At 29.7% G+C, this 24848-nt stretch overlaps 1 protein-coding gene across 17 annotated transcripts in view; it reads right to left on the minus strand.

Moving 5' to 3' along the window:
- LOC127064761 (regulating synaptic membrane exocytosis protein 2) overlaps positions 1–24848 on the minus strand; it is a 152293-nt gene that overhangs the window by 121924 nt on the left and 5521 nt on the right. For 14 of the 17 annotated variants that reach the window (XR_007781824.1, XR_007781825.1, XM_050996288.1 and 11 more), the window contains 3 exons: positions 22083–22164; positions 21359–21481; positions 19899–20070 (listed from right to left, as the gene is read on the minus strand). The gene's annotated coding sequence lies outside the window, so the exon portion shown is untranslated. Of the gene's footprint in view, positions 1–17216; positions 17490–17728; positions 17916–19898; positions 20071–21358; positions 21482–22082; positions 22165–24848 lie in introns of those variants that run through there. The other 3 variants (XM_050996294.1, XM_050996295.1, XM_050996296.1) reach the window with 3 other exon arrangements.

Consider the following 24848-nt stretch of genomic DNA (forward strand, 5'->3'; position numbering starts at 1 on the left):
CGTTATCGGGTTATCGTGAAGAGGTGCATGAATTTTCATTTTTTTTTTTTTTCCTTTAAACGTGCCATAGCACCCATTTTATTTCCAGCTCGACGAGTTACATCGAAATTTTCGTCGGTATAAAAATGATCGGCCATCTCTCTCTCTCTCCTTCTCTCTCTCTCTCTCTCTCTCTCTCTCTCTCTCTCTCTCTCTCTGTTCATTCTCTCTCTTTCTCATGAGTATAACGTCACAGAAGTTTATTTCACGTAGAAAATCTCATCTCGATGAACTATGTGCCGACGATGGGACAAACAGACTTTCAGAAACGTTTTCGAAAAATCTTTAAATTACTAGTCGTTCTAAATCGATAGATCCATCTTCTCGTGATCGATCGTCTTGATCGAATTTTTCTTGTGACGCTTTTCGATCAACTCGAGTCGAGAAAGAAAAAAAATTTGTTTATTTGTTAGCTTGAGCACGGTATAAAGTGTTTCTTCTTTTTTCCTTTTTCCATTTCTTCAGTAAATAAGAAATTTTTAGAGAGATATATCAGTATTCTGTTTACTTGAAGAAAGAAAAAAATATATATATAATACGATTCGTTCTGGATTAGAAAATATTAGTTAATTAATAGACAATTCTTTTTATAAAAAGTTTCTATACACAATTGCTTATTTACAACAATCCTTTTTCATTCTATTAATTTATTTTTCTTCAGTCGGTCACTTCGAAACTCTCCTGTATATTAATACATTTTTTAAAAAATTTTTTATTTAAAAAGAAAAAAAGAATATTCTCTCGAATAATTTGAAGAATTAAATATTAATTATTACTATCATTAAAGAATACTTTTGAAAACCTAAAAGAAAAGAAAAAAACAAAGAACAAAGAAAAAGAACAGAAAAACGGATTAAACATCAATCGTTGTGAAATAATATTTTGGAATATTTGCAAAATAAAGAAGATATTATTGGAAATTTGTAGTTGTACGAATAATTGAAGAGGTTGATAAAAAAAAATATTTCTCCTCCTCTCTCTCCATCCCTCTTCTTGTTGTAGAGCTTTCCGATAATGTCGGCAACGGTGGAAACATAATTCGAACGGTCGATCGATCGACGTGCTTGGCTTGACCGCATATGCGCAAAATTTGTGATCTCCGGTCGTCGAAACCGAGAGACGGCGGTCCACGAATGATGAGAGAGAGAGAGAGAGAGAGAAAGAGAAAGAGAGAGAGAGAGAGAGAGGAGAGAGAGAGGAAGAGAGAATGGAGAGGAATGGGTGAGAATTTGCTCGTGATATGGACTACCCTCGGTCCAGAATTTCAAACTTCGCTAGACGTCAAACCTGACAGAACGACGATGACAGCTTCCCGTGTTGCTTCTTTCAAAATGAACGTTCGATTAACCATCCCTGATCCTTCGAACGATTTTATAATGCAACCATTTTTTAACATTTCTTTCAATTTTATCAAATTTCATTGAATTCAAGAGTAATTGCGAGTCTTGCAATTTTGTTTTAATTGCATCGAATCCAATATTCGAATCGAGAGAGGAAACGAAAAACCTCTCAAAGTGAACGTTCGATTAACAATCTCCTGATCCTTCGAACGATTTTATAATCCAACGATTTTCTAACGTTTCCTTCGATTTTATCAAATTTCATTGAATTCAAGAGTAATTGCGAGTCGTGGATTTTTTTTTTTTTTTTCTTTTAATTGCATCGAATCGAATATTCGAATCGAAAGAGGAAAGAAAAGACGAATTGATTATAATAATTATCAGAATTAAAGCCATCTACATTGATCTGATATAAATTTATAATATATATAAATTGATATAAATAATAATAAATATAAATTGATCTGATTATTAAAAAAAGAAGAAAAAGAAATAAATAAAAAGATTTAAAAAAGGAAATATGAAATTAAAACTCGAAAGGGGACATCTTCAAATCTTTCAAATCTTTTATCTTCACTGATCAAAAAGAAAGAATAAAGAAAAAGAAAGAATAAATGAGAAAAAGAAAAGCAAACAAAATTCAAGTTTTCAAATTTTCATTTACACGTATATGCATCTACACATTTATGTACCGACACATTAACATCAATCGTCCTTCATTTTTTAACGATCAAATTAATGCAGACATTAATTCTGATTATCCATCTCATCATCATTATCGATTTTGTTACGAACGCTATTCTACAATTCCATCGAGATAGGTAACAATGAAATAACGACGAATCGGTTCGTTCAAAGCTTTCTACTTTTTCCTCATCAAAGAGAAAAAAAAAAGAAAATAATAATAATAATAATAATAATAATAATAATAATAATAATAATAATAATAATAATAATAAAATTCAAAATGAAAGAGAGACATGGAAAAGGATATTCATAATGCAAAGAAAAATTTTTCTAAAAGGAAATCTAATATGTATAACATAATATATATATATAGCTACATATATAGTTTAAAATAATGTAAATATGCATATAGTTAAAAAAAAAATTTTTTTTAAATTAAAAAAAGAGAGAAATAAAAAAACAACAATACGGAGAGAGAGAGAGAGAGAGAGAGAGAGAGAGAGAGAGAGAGAGAGAGAGAGAGAGAGAGAAATAAGGAATAAGTAATTACTATACATATGCAATCATATCAGAATCTCTTTTTCTCTCTCTCTCTCTCTTTCTCTTTTACAAAATGATCCACTTCCTGACTCTCTTGCATGCAACTGAACGTTAAAACTGTCCTTTCGGAGTTTGAATATTTCATCGAGTTTCTTGTCTTCGAGGAAAGAGAAATGAGAAGATAGGAGAGAATGAGAGAAGTAGTCGGAGATAGTAGAGAGAGAGAGAGAAAAAAAATGAGAGGGTGAAGATAAAAGAAAATGGCGGCAGAGGAGAGTTAAAAGGACGAATTCGTTGTCCGTGGTTGGTTTATTAAAGAAAAGAGAGAGAGACAGAGAGAGAGACAGAGATGCATAACGACGGCACGTTTCTCTCTCTCTCTCTCTCTCTCTCTCTCTCTCTCTCTCTTTTCCTCTATACACAATACACACACACACACACACACGACACACCCATATCTTTCTGTCTTTTTCTTTCATTGTGGTTTCGCACTATCATGGCGTAAAGCTTTTATAAGAATTGCACGAGACAATGGAGAACTCATTCGCATAGTTATCGTTTCTGTCGTTGTATGTGTGTGGGAGAAAGAAAGAGAAAAGGAAAGAAATAGAGAAAGAGAGAGAGAAAGAGAAAAGAATAAAAAGTGACGAATATAAAAGGTGTATATTCGTGATGTGCGTCTACAATGTATGTGTTATCGTTGTTGAGAGGAAAGTAGCCTTCAAGGACTTGAAGAAAATCTAACAAGGTACTAAAACAAATTGTCCGAATCGTTTAGAACTTTTACAACGCATACTTTCATCTAGTCGTCATTTTGCTTTCACCTAATTAATATATTTTCCTTATATCTTTATGTTGATTTCAAAATTTATTTAATATTCTACTTGAATTCTTCTTTCGATTTAATTATTCTCGATATATATGTATGTATATGCATATGTAGATATATATACATATGTATATGCTGAATTATATAATTCGATGCGAATATTCTATTTTTTATTCTAATTATTATTCTGTTAATTATTCAACAAATAGACACAAACATACACTTATATATATATATATATATACACACACACACACGCATGTATATGGAAGGTAAAAAGTTCTTAATTGGGCCAAAAGTTTCTAAATGATTTTAAAAATCAATTCCTCTTTTTCAAGACTTTCTAGGTTAATTCTTATCTTTCTTTTCGTAGATTGGTAAACTACAAGCCTAATTACAAGTTCAAATGATCTCGTAAAAGAGTAACTAATTTTTAATATAACTTAACTATAACAAGGTTTTTGTCACACCTTACAACTTTTGACTCAACCTGTATATGTATTCTTTGTTATTACTTTTAACAAAGAGAGAACGAAAGACAGAGAAAAAAATTCTACTACTATTACTACACAACAACAACAATAGCAACAACGAACGAATGAGAAATCTTTAATTGGACGAATTCAACGCAAATTCTCTCTTGTTCAAACTCTTAACTACACATCTACTACGGAGAACTTCGTTGAAAAACAAAAACTATATACTTTTATATATATATATATATATATATATATATATATATATATACAATAATAATAATTTTAATGAGACGCATCTTCTTCGTCGTTACGTATCCGACAAAGCTACGAGAAAAGGCAAAAAAAAAAAGAAAGAAGAATAAAAAAAAAAGAAAATAAAAAAACAACAATGATAATAAAAGAAGAATCATTGACAAAAAAAAATCAAACGAGAGGAAAAAGAAAAGCTGGGAAAATGAAAAAAAAAAAAGAGAGAGAGAGAGAGAAAGAAAGGAAGAAGGGTCGATGAAGGGGGAAAAAAAAGAAAAAAAGGGATAAGGAAGAAAAAAGGAAGAAAAAAAGAAGGAAGGAAATAAAAAGAAAGAAAAAAGAAAGAAAGAAAGAAAGAAAGAAAGAAACAAGTGATTTACGTCGAACGTTCGTCGTAACCGTGGAAAATCGATAATAGTCGACCAGCTGAGGAACATCATCCCTTGAGGGGTGAAAACTTATTAACAATCTCATCCCTCTATCGCACCCTTACCCTTACCCTCACTCCTCACTCCTCTCTCCCCTTATCCACCACCACCACCACCACAACCACCACCACCATCGACACCACTTTTACAAACTTCGAAAACTTCCGCGAAAGAGAGTAGGAAGTAGCGGATTAGTAGAAAATTATTCAGTTTTATCCTTGACTGGAGATCCGTAACTCTTTTTAAGTTAAAGAGAGAGGGAGAGAAAGAGAGGGAGAGAGAGAAAGAGAGAGAAAATTAAACGAAGGACATATTCTAGTAATTATGATCCTTTTGATAACGCACCAAATGGAGGTGCTCCTATAACGTGAAAAAGAAATAAAAAAATAAATAAAAAAGATAAAAGATATTAAATCACATTAATGAAATAGGAATTCGCAAATGAATCGAAACGAACGTAAACGATAAATTTTTCATTTTCTTTTCTTTTCTTTTCTTTTTTAATGTCACCATCTTAATACCATTTTATGTATCTTTTTGTAATGGAAAATATGAAGTATAATTTTTTCGTTAAGTGAATCATTTTTTTTTTTTTTTATTTAATGTTTTAGTCGTCACGTTATTGCTATCACGATTTTTGTAACTTTTTCTTCTTCTTTTCTTCCAATTTACACTTTTTTTTTATTAATAATAAAATTTGATTTCGATGAATAAATAAGCCCTTTTTTTTATTTCTATCGTAAAGTCTGCGATATCGCAATCTCGCTTTCATCTTTCACATTTCATTTCATTATATTTCATTATATTTTATTTTATTTTATTTAATAAATATACCGAATACGTAGTTGATGATTCGAGATGAAATTAATCGAGTATAAAATTTATTACGTATCACGTATACTAGTGATATACATTCTCATGTTTCTCCATGTGTATGTGTATTCTCTTTCTCTCTTTTCCTATCTATCTATCTATCTATCTATCTATCTATCTATCTATCTATCTATCTATCTATCTATCTATCTATCTATCTGCCTATCTATCTCTGTCTCTCTTTATCAACCATATGTATTTATCTTACGGATATACACTTGATGATAGCTATTCAGTTTACGTGGATAACATATATATATACATATACATATACATATACATATACATATATATACATACATATATACAAACTATATGTGTATACATATAAATGTGTATATATATGTGTGTATATATATATATGTGTATATATATATAAAAATGTATACACATTTAATCTTGCAATCTCGCTACACTCGTGAACGCACGAATAAACAACATATGTGTGTGTGTGTGTGTGTGTGTGTGTGTGTGTGTGTGTGTGTGTGTGTGATATTACACACTGATGAATTTGGAGATGTTTTAAATACACGTATAAAATATACATATATGAGTTTAATCGATAGTTATTATATTAACTTGAATATCTCCACTCTTATCCTCTTCCTCTCTTTATTCATACACATTTATATATATATATATATATATATATATATATATATGTATGTATATGTATTTTATTCTGTAATATACTGAATGGTTCCTATGAGAAAAATTGGAAGATTAAAAAATGTATGTTTATAACAGTTAATTTTTATGATGGAAGATAACTTGACCTTTTCACAAATTTAATTTAATACACACACACACACATATAGGGTGTCTGAAAATTATCCATACAACATTCATCGTATGTTACCTCGATAAAAGAAACTTTTGAAAGGAAATATGGATTCTTAAAATCCTTGTTTAATAATCCTACAATGTCATACATTTCACTAAAGATTTAATTTCAACAGATAATATTCGGACACCGCGTATATAATATTTCATTTGGTAGAAGAATATTGCATTAGAGTAATTTAATCGTTGCAATCCCCGCACTTAATTAAATATAAAATTAGTAACGCAATGAAACGTTCAAACGTCGAATTCGTTTCTCTAAACAAAAATTTTCAAAATATTGCTTATATATATATATATATATATATATATATATATATATATTATATTTGTTACTTTATTTGTTTTTCGTTTTACTTTACTTTATTTTATTTTATTTTATTCCTTTAAAAAATCCACGAACTACCTTCCGACGAGGTTATTACTAAAGTCGGACAGCACGACTTTAAATTCGACTTTTCAATTAAAGCTCCATCATCATCCCACACATACTGTTTTCTGTTACCCCGTTGAAGAGTGAAAAGATTTTTTTTTCTCGAAAAAAGATAACAAAAAAATTTAAAGAATAAAAAAATAATCTTCATTTCTCCAACGTAGTGTTCTCTCCCTCTCTTTTTATCTCTGTCTCTCTCTAACTCTCATCGATCGAATATATAATTCCCTTTCCTTTTATACACACACCCACACAGCAGTTATATTAAATTCATATTCTATGATTTAAATATTTTAATAGAATGAAATTCTTTCATATATTTTTAAGATTTAAGAAAAAAATTCTTTTACTATTTAAATGTATATAAAGTATATAGAAAAATATATATATAAAATATATAAATGTATATACATATATATTTGGAAATATATATTATAATATATATATATATATATATATATATATATATATATATGTACATAGTTTTTATATAGATAATTTTGTCTATAGTTTTCTATGTATATTATACAGAGAAGTATATATATTGATAAAAGTATAATTACCAGTAAAGAAAAAAAATATATATATATATACATATAAAAATATAGCAAAAATTATATATAAAAATACGATATTATAGAAAAAAAAGGTATCTATACATCTATATACCAATTTACCTATTTATTTATATAGATATATATAATATAGTTAAAAAATATATATATATTTAAAATAGAATTCAGTTTCTTTTTTTTTTTTTTTTCAGGAATCCTTACAAAGAATTTGAAGAAATCTGTAAAACTTATACGCGTGACTACTTATATGGAACGTAGAAAATGGTTCTTCGTACAAAACTAAAAATAAAAATATATATTCGCATCTCTCTCTCTCTCTCTCTCCCCCTCTTTCTCTTCTCCTTCTTTCTTTTCTTAGAGAAGATGACGTCTCTTGAGATAGATAAAGATTTCCTTTTTCGACGTTACTCTTTTATTATATATATATATATATATATATATATATATATATATATATTCAATAGATGTCTCGATATTATTATTTTTATGAGATTGAATCTTTTCCATAACGATAATACTTTTCATACGATTTCGGTAACAATATATGAGGATAGGTAAAAGTTTCTTAGATGGTACAAAAGTTCTTAAATGATTCTTAAAAATCAATTATTCTCTTTCGTGCTCTTTTATACTTATTCTTCTTTCTCTTTTTCTCTTCAAATCAATCTACCCAAACAATAAATCTAAGTAGTAATTGTACTATAAAAAAAAAAAAAAAAAAATTGCGTTATAATACTTAAAAACAAGAAATTTCTACAATTCATTTCGAAAGAAAATTTCAAAAATAAAGATTGAAATAAAAAATGGATGAGAGAATAAAAGAGAAAAAATAGATAATAATAAGAACGAATGTGCAATATTTGAAATTGAACAAATTTCGAATTAACAATGTAATTTTAAAAGAATAATAAATTTCACTTTAGTTTGAATGAAAATTTCAATAATAGAGATCTGAATTACAAATTCATGAGAAAAAAAAAAACGGAAAAAAAGGAATAATTCATATGAAGAATTGAGTTAATATGTACTTAACTCATTTTATTCATACATAAATACATGTACATATGTACTTAATTCATTTTCTCTCCGATATTTCAAAAAGTCCATCGTTCGAATTACCACTACAGTGAGACATAACTACCGAGTGCAAATACGACCCTGACCTCTCTCTTTATCTCTCTCTCTCTCTCTCTTTACTGCACCAGTAGAACAAGAGCGCACGTACTCGAATCGCAAATTACAGTTTTGTTTGTGGTCGAAAATTCAACTGTAAATTCACTTTCGAGTACTTTTCATCCCCCTCCTATCATGAATTTTCGATTCATTTTTTATTAACACGTATTATCTCTCTTATTCGACTTTCCTAATCTATATTTAATTCTAAATAAATCTAATCTCACTATCAATTATAAAAAATATTCACATCATTAAATGATTCTTTTGATGATCTATAAAAGTGATCTAAAAGTATGTAAAGATATCTGAAGTTTGTGAAGATATGAAAAAAGTAAAATTAAATAAATAAATAAATTAGCCTTTTTTTTTATTGTAACAGTGATAGTAAATAAAAATTGAGAATTTTTCAAATAACTTATCAAGAATAATTAAGTCATTATTTTCAAATAATTTATAGTTAAGAAAAATAAAATTAATAAATAAAAATAACAATAAGATGTTCATGATTTAATGATCAATCACATCTACAAAAAAATATATTCACAAATTTATATTATAGTAAATATTTCTTTGTTCGTATTTACATTTACCAACTACTCTTTTTCTTTAATTTATTTTATTTTTTTTTCTTTCTATTTCTCACCTCGTCATTTTTTAATCCTTCGCGTATTACGTTTTCCTCTTAAAGTTAATAATATATACATAATGTATGTAAATATATACATACATACATACATACATATATATATATACATATATATATATATATATGACTATCAAGCAAACAGAATGTTCTTATCTAAAGTAAAACGCAATTTCACGGTTTAAAAATTGTAAATTGGCTTACTTAGATTACATTAGATTGGCCCTAACGTAACCTCGAATTAACGATTACATTAGATCGTTATCTATAGAAAACTTGAGATGATTTTCTCTAAAGTTTGTACGTTCATTTAACCGCAAAAATATGAAGGATCCATACTCTCGACAGTGTTACATATTTAAAATAATTTTCCTAACAACTACACGATTAATCTCAAATCTTAAAATATGCATGAAACGAGCGTCATTTTCCACTTCTTTTTTCTTTTTCCTCTTTTTTTTTTTTTTTTTAACAAAAAGAATATTATAAAACATCAGGATGAAAATAATATTCATCATCAATGTTCCTGTATACCTCTTTTTTATATAATTCTCCAAAATTCTCTCTCCTTTCCGTCTTTTTTGTTAAAACGAAATGTCAAAGATATAAAAATTATTCCCTACTTTCTTTTCTAAGTAATCCTTGTCCAATTAAATCGAAATATGTACAATGAATACTAAAATACGACTGACTTCGATCATACAAAAAGAGAAAGAATAAAAAAACAGTTGTTTTTCAAGTGAAAAAACAGATTACCAGTTATTATAAAAAAAAAAAGAGAAAAAAAATACATTCATTAATTTTTGTCCTTTTCCTAATTAATCCTTGTACAATAACTTTTAAACGAGATAAAGAGAGTGAGAGATAGATAGATAGATATATAGATAGATAGATAGATAGAGATAGAGATAGATAGATAGATAGAGATAGAGATAGAGAGAGAGAGAGAGAGAGAGAGAGAGAGAGAGAGAGAGAGAGAGAGAGAGAGGGAAAAGAAAGTTAAAACGATAATCTCTCTCTCTCTCTCTCTCTCTCTCTCTCTCTCTCTCTCTCTCTCTCTCTCTCTCTCTCTCTCTCTCTCTCTCTCTCTCTCTCTCTCTCTTTAGAGAAATTCAGAGTCAAAATAACCATGGTATAATATACCACATTCATGGTCCATAGTCGATAATAATGTCCGTGAGTTTTACCACTATTATATCCTTATACCGATAAGGGTAACTGCCACAAATATTGAACTTTCTCGATCAGTGATAGCGATCGGCGTAGAGAGCTATTATAGGTTGGCTTGTTTCCCCAATCCCCGCGTAAAGGGATGGTTGAAGGTGGGGGTGGGGGTGGGGATAGAAGTGGGGGTGGAGTTAAACGGAGCTCGATCGTTCCACTGATATTATCGACACGATGCCATATTATATTTTGTATATATATATATATGCGTATATATATATATATATATATATATATATAAATATATATATATATATGTATGCATATATATACCTACGTATAACATATAATGTCGCATATAATACTGATACCATCCCATTGTTAATTTTAATTGATTACGCAACGCTCGAGAACATCGTCTACAACGATACCGGTTACTTCGTTAACGAGAAAAGAACGACGGAGTGTAGTCTAATAAGCGCGGGAAATGCGAACGGTTTAAATTAAATCCATGAACCATCTGAAAACTGAGATAACTTAAAAGGTATTCGTTAACACGTGAAAACGTTGTAATAAATTTTCTCGTATTAATGATCCGTCTGAAATAATATCGATCGTCGTTTAATAAATAAATTAGTAAAATTTTGGATTGTAATCATAATTAAAAAGGAAATCAAATTAATTTATTAATTAAATTAATTAAATTAATTCCATATCATTATTATTATAGGCAGGTATACAAGATCGTGTAGATCCTTATATGAAAATAATTAATTAAGTTGGATTCGAAAAGCGAACGACGTATTAAAGGAAATAAATGTTGCAGAAAAATAATAGTAACTATGGTAGAAGAAAATAGGAACAAACGAATATATAAATAAAAGTAAAAAAAAAAAAAAAATGAAATCGTCGGAGAAAATATACCTTTGCGTCAATTCGCGTAAGAGTCACGTCGACAACTAACTAACTCCGAGAGTTCTCGCACGCTGCTAGCTCTTGTTCGTTTGTAAACACCCTCCCAATCCCTCCTCCAACCCACCCACCTCCATTCTATGCAGCGACACGAAGAAATTTCAAACAAACTTTCGGTCACCCCATGTCTCAGATATTCAACGATATACTTTCTTTCTTCCTCTCTCTTTCTCTCTTATACGATTAATCGCGAGAGATAGAAATAGAAAAAAGAACCAAGAATATCGATACTTTTTTTTTTCTCTCAATAGAAATTAATACAAATGCATGAAATCAATTAACTGGCATCATATTAATTAATGATATATATATTTTTTTTGTTATGTTTTCTTTACTCCCTAGTCTCTCTCTCTCTCTTATAATAAAAATATGAAATCTTTTATTATACATTAATGTTATTTAAATGTAAATGATGTCATGTGTGAATCATTATCTTGCAATTAAAATTTTTCTTTTGTTAATATTTTGCTTGTTCTCTCTCATTCTCTCTTTCTTTTTTTCTCTTATGAGTGATAAAATCCTTTTGTATTGCTACAAGCCTGACGTCACTTATATTAACGTCATTTTAATGTAAATGATGTAACACATTAACTAGGGACTTAAAATTAAATTTTTTTCTCTCATGTTTTCTTGGTCTCTCTCTCTCTCTCTTTATTTCTCATGAACGATAAAGTCCTGTCGTAAAACTTACTTACTCTACTCTCTCGTAAGAAAAATTACACTTTACGATGTAGCGTACTTCGTCCAAACGTTAGCTATGAAGAGTAACGGAGTAACGAGAGAAAAAGAAAAAAAAAAAAAAGAGAAAAGAAAAAAAAAGAAACACAAAAAAAACATTCCCTCAATTTTTGCGAAGTCTTGCGAAAAAGAAAAAAAAAACAGGAATAAGTAAAATTAAAAATGCAAGATGGAATAAAAAAAAAGAAAAAGAAAAAGAAAGAAAAATAGACGGATAGATAGCCACATATACATATATGTATATTCGAGCTAGTTAAAAATTTATTTATTATACATAAATTATAGAGATAATTCTATATTATAGAGACGTAACTTGTGATACGACTTATTCTTAATAAAAATTCAAATGTTTATACATATATAAATACATGCATATGTATAAATAAACATACACACACGTGCAAGTTTAAATCAGATAAAAAAAAAAAAAAGAAATATTGGTAGAAGAAAAAAATTTATTTCATCGTGACAAATCTCAAGTCACTTCTTAGTTTTAATTTAATTTGTAAGGAAAAAAAAAAGAATAAAAAAAAATGATAATATAAAGAAAAAGAAAGATTAATTTGAATGTAATCCATTGATAAAGAAAGAATCTCGATAATAATACAGTTTTATTATTTTGCTCGCATGTTGTCAGTTTAGTCAATATGAAAAAGAAAGATAAGAAAACAAGTTGGTGATTTATTCGTTTATGTATATATGTATATGTACGATCTGTGTTTGTGTGTGTGCATGTAGATTCAATTTTATTACTCATGTTCTTTTTATCGTAAACTTTATCAATAATTTGTTGTTCGTGTTTCTTTTTTACACCGTAACGTCTCCGTGTTTCATTCTCATTTGCATATCGCCAAACAAATTAAAAAAAGATTTTGATCAATCAAAATCAGCTTAAAAGTAACATTTAATCGAAAACGAAACGATGAATATGAATATTTTTTTTTTCATATTTACAAATACATGCGTAAAAATGTTGTTTAAGAAATACCAATAAATAAATAAATGAACGTGTCATGAACATAGTGCATATACCATTGTACGTATGTCTGTATGTATTCATTACCTTGTATTGTAATTACATAACAACTAAAATATATTAGTTGTTTATTTTTTCTTTCTAATTTATTAAAATCGAACTTGTAAAACAAAAATGCAGAAAAATAAAAGAGAAAAGAAAAAAAAAGGTATTTGAAAAGTAAACGAACAAATGCGTACAATATGTTACACAGAAAATAAATCAAGTAATAAAACATTTCTAGAATGAACCGAAAGTCCCTAGGATTGACCAAAAATCCTTAGGTGGTCACAAAAGTTCTGAAATGATATTACAAATCACTCGAACTTATTTTCGAAAACTTTCGGGTTTCTAGTTGAGTTCGTAGTTCTACAATATGGCAAATAACAAAAAAATTTGACTGAAAAAAGTCTCGAAAGAGAATAGGTAATCGATTTTGAAAATTAGTTGCAAACTTTTTGACGTATCTAAAGAATTTTTCGTCCACTCTGTATGTCATAAATAACTATTAATCGTTTCGATTAACTTTACAGATCTAACACACGCACAAAAAAAAAAAACAGAAAAAGAAAGAAATTAAAACAGAGAAAAAAGAAGCAAATTATTTCTCTCTTTCTCTCTCAAAAATAATTAAATAATTCAAATCAATTTTAAGATAAACTTGCGTAATCGATTTTCAGATTTAATCTTTATTTTCTTTCTGTTTTTTTTTTCTTTTTCCTTTTTCTTTCTTTTTAATCTAAAAATTTCAAATCAATATACGTCGATGCGCAGCATTGCAAGTATAATCGAAGTAAACTAATCGAATATTAATCCACTTAATTCATTTAATATAATCGTAATAATCTCTCTCAAAACAAGGGAAAAAAAAACAAAAAAAAAGCCGGAACAAAAAAGATCAGAACAAAAAAAAAGAATAAAAAAAGATACGATTATTTCTGAAATAGGTAAATTATAAAAAAGAATAATTATGCATATATAATGTGTTTTTATGTGTGTGTGTATATATATATATATATATATATATATATATATATATATATATATATGTTATACATTGACGGACGTTTAACAAAATATTACACACATACTTAGGAAAGATATTATAATTGTGGCAATCGAAATCACGTTTTCATATCTATAATGTACACGTTTAATGATGATGCTACATGTTAACGAATTTACGAGCATAATTACGAAACGCGTTGGCAACGTTAACATTTCCGAGAAGTTCTCGTCGTTATAGTCTCATCGATGCTTATCATTCATTTCATTAGCACGTCTATTTGTCGATATAACAAATGAAACGTTTTTACGCTTTCCAACTCTGATCTCCTTCGAGAATAATTAAACTGGTTTGTATCTACGTACACAACGCACAAACAAAATAGATAAAAAAAATAGACTCGTACATAGCAAATATAAGAGAGAAAAAACAGAGAGGAATGTGTGTGTATGTGTGTGTGAGAGAGAGAGAGAGAGAGAGAGAAATAGAGAAAAAAATATATATATATATATATATAAAAGAAGAAGAAGAAGAAGCCAAACGAATGCAAGTTTCTCACCGAACCAATCTCCTTCACAAGTTTTCTCCGTAAATTTCCATAAGAAATCTTTTCGCACAGGGATAATCGCGATGACGTTGCACTTTCTTCGCTATTTCATTTTTCTTTGCTATTTCATTTTATCTTTCCTTTTTTTTTTTGCTTTTTTTTCCTTTTTTTTCCCCGCTCTCTCTCTCTCTCTCTCTCTCTCTCTCTCTCTCTCTCTCTGTCTATCTACGCAAGAAGAACTTTCTAACGAGGTTAATACGATAGCAAGATATATATATATATATATGCATGTATGTATGTATATATGTATGTATGTATATAGATTAAAGGGTAACTGGATCAGTTAAGTAAGTACTCATCAGTTCGACTCCTACACATTTGAATGTGACACCTGTTTCTTCTTTTTTCATTTCGAATACTTCAAAGAATTCCTAGCTGCAAATGACGTCTGTAATTTTTCTTTTTTTAATTAATAAAAAGAATAAAAGAAAAGAAAAAAAAAAAAGAGAGAGACAGAAAAAATTAATATACTTTTATGGAATGTTCATTGAAGAAGATGTGTATATATATATATATACTTTTTTTTTGATTTATAAAATTTTCATACGTCCACGTATTCATATAAAAATAATTAGAAAGCATTTATTGAAATATCACGATTTTCTGTTCTTTGCTACGATTCTTTTTGATCAGAATCAAATATGACGTCAGACGTGACCTCACATACAAGTAGTATATTTATATTATCCACTTTTTCCATGTATAATTAATTGTTGAAAAATAATGAAAAGAAAAATGAAGAAAAGAAAAAAAAGAAAGAAAAAATGTTTGATATCACTCGGTACATATAAGATTTATTCGTTAACTAAATTGTCATTTTTTTTTTTTTCTTAACAATCAACCGTTATAACACATAAATCACTCTTGAAGATTATTTAAAAATGATAAATCTCTTTCGCTGAGAAACATATGAAAAATAAATAAATAAATTAGCCCGTAATGATAAATGATTTCGAAAAAGGAATAATTGATATTAAAAGATCACTTAAGAATATTTGACCTATCCAATAGAATCGAGCACCTTAATAATACTCTCAAATTTTCGAACATTACGTGTGTCCTTTTGTTGTTGAGTTAGTTGAGTTCGAGAGATTTACTTCTAAGTAAGTCTACCTAACACACACGTATCTACTACCCACGTCTAACGTTCTCCTGTAAGGACAAAAGCGAACTGCCACGGAACTTCCTAATTTGCAGCTCGCCAGAACAAGAACAGCCTAGTAGATTTTGTCTCTCTCTCTCTCTCTCTCTCTCTCTCTCTCTCTCTCTCCCTCTCTCTCTATGTCTCTTAGAAAGTTATCCAAAGTTACAATATTTTACCAACTTTCTCTTTTATACACAAGGGACTCGTCTCTTTCGATCTGCATATTTCATCAACCTTCTTGAAAGAAAAAGAAAAAGACAGAGAAACAGAGAGAGAGAGAGAGAGAGAGAGAGAGAGAGAGAGAGAGAGAGAAAGAGAGAGAGAGAGAGAGAGAGAGAGAAAGAGAGAGAGAGAGAGAGAGAGAACTTGAGAAACAATTTTATACCTGACCCCGATAAATTTTGATGTAACATTTTATATCATATTTCAAAAAAAGAAAAAGAAAAAAATAAAAGAAAGAAGATAAGAAAGATATATATATAGAAGTACAAACGAAATCCAGCAATTTCAAGATATAATTGTCCGATCAATGATTTACTTGCTCCACTTCAACGATCGCGGTAAAGATCAGTCTAATACGACTGACCAATAAGCTGACCTAGACTACTTGCCCCGATATCCATCACCACCACGAACTAACCGTCGCCTGACCAAAATTCATCCTCTATCTATCTATCTCTCTCTCTATCTATATATCTGTATCTATGTCTATAACAATCACTTGCACATTTTTTCCAATAATAAAAAAAATATATATATATATTAGAAACAATTTCGATATACGGATCCATCAAAAAAAGAATGAATTTAACGTTACTTTCAATCTTAGATTTGAAAAAAGAAAAGAAAAAGATGGGAAAAGAAGGTCCAATCAATTCGAGATACAATCGTCCGATCAATGATTTACCTACTCCACTTAAACTATCACTGTGAAGATCAATCTAACACGTCTGACCAAGCTACTTCCCTTGTACGCGTGTGTGTGTGTGTGTCACCACCATGAAATTCGCCGTCGTTCGAACAATCCACCCTCTCTAACAACCACTTGCACATTTATACGATATTAAACATATATATACGTGTGTATATATTAAGATCCAATGGAAATGTCCGATCAATGAACTTGCTTCCTTTTTGTATTCACATTCTCACAAATACATAATGGTTTTAGAAAATAAATGTCTTTAAAAAAAATATCTCAGAACATAACGATCAAAGGATACAGATACAGACACAAACGAAAAAATAAGAGAAAGAGAAAGAGAGAGAGACAGAGAAAGAGAGAGAGAGAAAGGGAGAGGGCGAGAGAGAGAGAGAGAGAATGTATGTAAAAAAGAGACAAACAAGAAAAAGAGAAAGAGAAAGAGAGAGAGAGAGAGAAAACACATGAAAAAATAGAAGAAGAAATATATCCATCGGACAACGAAATCACCAACCTGTTACTTGCTGCGATAGAGGATCCTGTGCGAGAGTTTTAGGTGGGGGAGTGCGTGCGTCTCTCCGTTTCTCTGTAGGCGCGCTCTCTCAATCCTCTGATATATTTATACTATCTCTCTTTCTCTCTTTTTCTTTCTATCTCTTTCTCTTTCTCTCCTTGTATATATATATGTATCCACGGACAGACAGATTACTATATATCGTGTATGTTCTTTACTCGACGACGTTGATAACACAATTCTCTTAAACTTTCCGTACACCTTCTTTTTAACCTGCATACATATATATAAATATATATATATATATATATATACATATATACATATACATGTATATATATATATGCATATAGTTGATAATATATAAATATATATAAATACATACAACGTGTATATAAATAAATCTTATGTATTATTTTTCTATTTAATTATACATATACATATGTTTATATATATGTATATATATATTTACATTTACATTTATATTTATATATGTACGTGTATATACATACAAAACGTATCACCCCGTTTATCTTCTCCCAATCCCAACGAATATGTTAGCTCCCGACTGATATAACGTTCAAGAATATATATATAAAGTCCAATTCGAATTCGCATAATATAATCCGTAAGAAGCGCAGCGGTATCGTGTCGGGCAGGACTGCCCGGCTTGCACTGCCCGGGTCTCCTGTTTCTCCCCACTGTTCCTACCACCTGCCCCTTCCATTTCCTTCTCTCCCACTACGTTCTATACCACTATCTCTCTCATACTTAGAGTCGACCAACCATCGTCACCTACACACGTTCTCTATGCTTTACCTACTATGAGTGAGTGAGTAACGAGAGAGATAGAGAGGAGAGAGAGAGAGAGAAAGATAGAAATAGAGACAGATAGAAATAGAGAACAGAGAGAGGGTGTATGTGTGTGTTCTGACCAAAAAGCTCAACTTTACTTTTCTCTCTCTCTCTCTCTCTCTCTCTCTCTCTTATTTGTACGTGTATATATGATCTATGTATGTGTATTAATACCTGTCTGTGTGTATATATCTCTTTCTCTCTTTCTACTAGTGTAGCGCCTACGTCGTTTCTACTACCCACTCTACACCACCACCCCACCACCACCACCACCACCACCACCACCACCACCACCACCGCCACCGCCACCGCCACCACCACCACCACCACCACCACCAGCACCACCACCACCATCAACACTAGCATACAGAGCCACGGTGGCTTACAGCGCAAGCTCCATGACTGAGAGGAGTGGTGGAAGGCCTTTCCCTCGCAGGCATCTCCTCAGGACACGAAAGACGAGACTCAGGCACCAGGGGAAAGCATCGGTTGTTCTCGACCTTCTAAAAGTCTATCCTTCTTCCTTACACTCACCACACATACACATACATACGTAGCTACACGCTATACATTATGATTCTCTATAGCTTTTCACTGAAATAGAGAATACGAGAGTCCGTGTTTTTCTACATTAGCTCTGTTACCATCCTGCAGATAACCACTGTTTATACATAAACTACTGTGTTCTCCTACTGAACGATTTATATCAATTCGCAAGGAAATTCAAAAATAAATCAATCTCCTTTTCAATTGTATTCCGACTTAAATCTCGTTCCTTTGATTCTAAATTTATCCGATTGCAAGTCCTTTTCCTTTTTCATTTTTTTATTCGTTCGTCAACATCCAACAATATTTTTCCTCGTTTATCCAATGAATATAAATAACATAGAGATATACATCAGTTTCATTCAAATGCGATCCACTTCGTATATAATTTTATCTTTTACCAATTGAACCACATCTTATGTTATTTCGTTAATTATCATTTCATCCCTTTAAGTTTCTTCTTTCTTTCTCGTCATCTTCACTATTGACACGAATATCTATATCGTAATGATTAATTATCGCGCGCGCGTGTGTGTGTGTATTCTCGCCTATCCCAGTATTAAAATGATATCGTTTAGTGAAAATTTCAAAAGATTTTCAAGGTATACACGATTAGGATAATAAGATTGAAAGGAATAAAGTATCGTATTGACGAAATAATTAGCTTTAAACCGGAAATTCTGTGGACTTCGACGTCAGTGACAACATCCCTCAAGCAGTTTCTCTCTCTCTCTCTCTCTTTGTATCTCTATCTCTTACCTATCTATTTCTATCTCTCTCTTTCTCCCCACCCTTCTTTCCCTTTCGTATCAAGCGGCAATACTATAGTACGGATGCTTATACCAGGGACGAGTAGCTCCTCTCCCTTCTCACTCCTCCCACTATCTCCTTCTCTCTCTCTCTCTCTCTCTCTCTCTCTCTCTCTCTCTCTCTCTCTCTCTCTCTCTCTCTCTCTTACTCTCTCTCTTTTTCACTCTACTGATGCGCAAGCGACGAACCAAATTGAAGCGCGCGTATTCTGCAGGGAACTCGGTCCAAAGCAAGAAGGAGTAGTAAGAGAAGGAGGAGAAAGAGATGGAGGAGAAGGAGGAGAAGGAGGAAGTAGAGGAGGAGGAAAAGGAGGAGGAGGAAGAGGAAGAGGAGAGACATTTCGATTATTATAACCACGACGAGCTTGACTTTACCGAGTTGAATCTCGAGGAATACGTAGAACGGATTCCATCCACGGTATATGCCAATCGAGTGGAAAATATATCGTAGCGCATGATCAAATTTTCCTACCTTGAAATGTTGTGTGTGTGTGAGTGTGTATATATATATATATATATATATATATATATATATATATATTTCTCTTAATCTCGTCGAGATATCATCGTCATTTCTGTCAATTTTATTCAGTGCCATTATATTCTTCCTTGGTTGTTTCTACGATGTTTCTCTTTAATATCTCCTGAAAGATAGAAAGAAAAAATGAATAATAAATAATGATAGATATTTTATTGATTATTTATAGTTTAGGTTTTGTTGGTTTTATATGATTAAATATAATTAATCGTGTAGATAAGGATTTTTTAAATAATAATGATAACTTATGAATAATGATTTATATATAAATGTGATGATTTATAAATAAAATAATTAATATTAATAATAAATAAATAATAACTCTTAATGATCTCTAAATGGCGTACATTCTTTTCCTCTCTCTCTCTCTTTCTCTTTTGCTGACTCATATTTTAGAGATATATATGTATATATATATAGTATACAATAATAATAACATCAAAACAGTCATCTTATGTTAATCATCTTATTAAAAATGTAATAAAGACATTTAACATTATAATATAATATTCATTAATTAAAAATGTATTATGGACTTAATAATGATCATTTAATTTCAAAAGACTTTTATCCCCTTTTTTTATCTGTTACTAGTTATCTCTTATATGGACCAAAAGTTCCTTCTAATGGAACTAACAGATCTAACAGAAGTTGCAGTTAGACCTACAATTACACAAAAATATATTTTCTAATAATAGTACAAAAATCCAATTTAAAAATTGTGACGCAAAAGATAAATTCCCGTATCTTCCACGTAAAAAAAAAAAAAGGGAAGAAAAAAAAGAAAAAGAAATAAAAAGATTAAAAAGACTAAAAAATATATTTTCTAATAAAAGTTAAGTCTCTAATATAGGATAAGTCAAAAGTTTTTAGATAAGCCAAAAGTTCCTACGTCGGCCAAGAGTTCTTTAAGTGATGTTAAAAATCAATTACACTTTTTCAAGGCTTATTAGGCTAATTATTTTTTCAATCGAATTCATCAAGACTAGTTTGTAGTTTAAGAATGTGAAAAAAAAAGTTAAAAGAAAAACCAAAACAAAACAAAAAATATATATATATAAAAAAGTGAAAAGAGTAAAATTGATTTTCCAAATTATCTGAGAAACTTTTGGTCTACCCTGTACATACATACACACACATATATATATATATAATGTATGTAGATAGAAGAGGAAGAGAATGAGATTCACTGTACTTCTCTTTAAACTGAAACGAACAAAGTATTCATCGTAGAATACCTGATGAAAACTTAGTTGACTTCGCTTATAGTAAAATAACGTCGAAAACATTTCTAACGCTGATAATTGTTCTCCATTTGGCCGTAATAAACTTCAAAATTATATTCGATTCTCATGAACGCCTCCACTCTAACTTTTCCAGAGAGTTCAACTCACCTTGGTAAACATGCCCTTTAGTTTCTTCTCTATTTTTTTATTTCCTTTTTAAAAAGATTTCTTCGATCTCCGTCAAAGATTAGTCAATCTTAAAGTATCAAGGAACAATACTCGTCGTTTTTTCTGAAATATCACAAAGTTCTTTTTATAAAGGAACATCGAAGGTCAATCAGAAAGTTTCATAATCGGTAAAAAGCTTCATGATCGAACGAGCTTGCTTAAAACGAATCCGATTATAATACAGGCTCTCTCAAAATTTATTATACCTGACGCATTGTATTTTTTTTTTTTTTATTTTATTTTCTCTTTTTTCTATCTTTCTTTTTAATGTTACGTCGAATCGAAGATATTCTTATACAGATTTGTATATTTGAAGAAAAAAGAAAAGAAAAAAAAAGGTCAATTGATAATTGATAAATTTTATGTAATTCATAGATATATAAATTTTCTATTTCGCACGCACGTATCATTAATAGTGACTTTTGAAACATCCTCTAGAATGTATCTTCCTTTTTTGCATATGATATTATATATTATATATGCTTGAAACTATATAAAAAATATTTGTTATAATAATAATAGTTTCATCAGTCTGGTGATTCATTATTGTTTAATGCATTATATCAATAATGTGTATATATGTATGTATGTGTTTGTTTATGTGTGTATATATATATATATATCATATATCATGTATAATGCATATATGATGTATAATATATACCTAAATTGTTTCTCTCTTGCAGATATATCCATCTTGAAGATGACATGATTTTTTAATCGGCTTGTATCCATTTTGTAGGCACCTGAAAAAAAAGAAAAAACAAAAAAAAAAGATATAAAAAATGAATAATTAATACACACTCACATATATTCCTTAAATATCAAATTACATATTTCAATTTATTACTATTAATGTCTCTATTAACCTATATAAAATATATATAAAATACAAAGGAACACATGCTTCAATATTTTCCTAAATAACTCAAATTGCAAGTTGCTTTCGACCAAAAAATAATTAACTTCTTACAAAATAATAGTATATACTTTAAAATCAATGGAATATGTATTTCTATTCCTGAGCTAATTCTAAAGCTTAGTAGTACACCTATACATGTACGTATATATATACATATAAAAGAGAGAGAAAGAAAGATAGATAGGTAAATAGATAGATAGATAGATAGATAAATAGATAGATAGATAGATAGATAGATAGATAGATAGATAGATAGACAAGAAGAGAGAGAACTCTCTAGTCTCGTTAGGAAAATATTTAATTCACGATAAATTGGATGAACCACATGTGGAACTGTATAGTACGCTGTGGCAAGCTCTCGGAATCGCGTTATACTTTGAAGTTTATGAACGAACGACATCGCTCATGGCTGCGTTCATTTAAAGCTCGCTCTTTCTCTTTCTCTCTCTCTCCCTCTCTCTCTCTCTCTCTCTCCTTCCCTTTCTCCCTCACTCTCTTTCTCTCTTTCTCTCTCTCTCTACATCAGAGGCCAGCTAGCTAGCTAGCTCGACATCATAATGAACCTTCTTTAACCACGTGTGAATTATGCATTGTGCGACGTAGCTGGTTATAAGAGATGTGTTTCACAAAATGAAGGACACCTCTGTCACTCTGTCTGTCTGTCTGTCTATCTATCTGTCTGTCTGTCTGTCTGTCTGTCTATTTATCTATCTATCTCTCTTTCTCTTTCTCTTTCTCTCTTCACATATAGACGATACATTTCCAGAAAATAATTATTTTGTTACTCGTTGGAGCATAACCATTCTTCTCATTTATATTTCGTTTTCGTTCTTTTTATAATTCTACTAAAATTTTTTCGTTTAATAACGTAATCGCATTAAAACTTTCTCTTTACTATCAATTAACTAACTTTCTACAACGATATGTAACTTTTCCAATTACATGTTATATTTATACTATTTATAACTTTTCAATTTGATTTCACTTTATTGCTGAAAAAAAAAAATTATGATTATTTTGTTTCGTACGCGAAATTTTTCATGATCTTTCAACATAAATCATATTTAGATTATTATAATATAATTATAATATGTTCGTATAATTAGCACAATTATAATATACTTCTACTATATTAATTAAAAAGAGAAGGAGAGAAAGAGAGAGAAAGAGAACGAGATATACTGTAGTATATATGTATATATATATATATATATATATATATATATATATATAATATGTATAAATATATTATACTTCTAATTAGTAAGTAAAATACTTTTATAGCCTCGCACAAAAAACATACACGTATATTAATGTCATAAGAAGAAATTAAAAACGTGATATTTGCTAATCTTTTGAACTCGTACGTTGAGAGTGACTAGATTTATTTATATTTATATATATATATATATATATACATACATATATAAACTTCTATATAGAGTCTGACTCGATGTCAATTTTTTATCACACCTATGTTTTATCACTTTTATATCTAGTTTAACTCGATATCAATTAATTTCACAGATATACCTATGGCATATGTCGTTTGATATCAATTTTTACAAATACTTCTGTCTAGTATGATTCAACATTTTATTGTGTGTATGTGTGTCTGCGCGCGAGTGTGCGTGCATATTCATAAGACATATAAGGTAGGAATTTGCGTTGTATAGTAAATGGTGGATTCGTGATGTATCAGGGAATGTAAGTTCACATCGAACGATATACGAGATGCATAGTATTCTTGTATATACGTGTATATGTGTGTTAAGCTTAATACGCGCCAGTTACGTAGCAGGATTATCAAGGAAATTGAAGTAACACTACGTGATTGCACAGAAGCGTTTTCGTGCCCAACGCTTTAAGCTGCGAATGGTAACCTCGTATTACCAGATACCAGATATCCTTCCGTCCTTCTTCTCTTTCGATCTTTGCCCGGAAAATCTCTAAAAGCTGATTGTTCGTTCTTTCTTTCTTTTTTTTTGTATTTTTTTTTTCTTTGTTTATTTTTATTTGTGAAAATCTTTGCAAAAATAAATGAGAGAAATCGAGACTCTCTTTTCTACTATTTCTATCTCTTTCTCTTTCTCTCTCTCTCTCTTTATGTGGCAACTATAACAACAATAGGATTATTTCTATGGAGATAAAATTAATTAATTAATCAACGAACAAAATTTCTTCTCTTTTTTCGACTGAAATAACACTATCGTTTGTTAATCATCAATTTCGATGGATCTAAAGAAAAATATGTTCATAAAGTTTACTATTATTAATCGATTACTTTGTAAGAAATACAATTTTGTGGATAAAAGAAAATTTTATCTGCGTCGCTCGATGTAGTAATGTTAAACAAAAGATTGAATCTTCTTAATAGAATATTTCTACAAAATAGAAATGTAGAAATATAATCAATTGTATTTGGATACGCTGTGATAAAAAAGATTGACATTATTGACGAAATGATGCGACATAAAAAAAAAAATATATAAATTTTAAAAATGAATT

The sequence above is a fragment of the Vespula vulgaris genome, chromosome 6, assembly GCF_905475345.1.
Source record: "Vespula vulgaris chromosome 6, iyVesVulg1.1, whole genome shotgun sequence".
NCBI classification, from domain to species: Eukaryota; Metazoa; Arthropoda; class Insecta; order Hymenoptera; family Vespidae; genus Vespula; species Vespula vulgaris.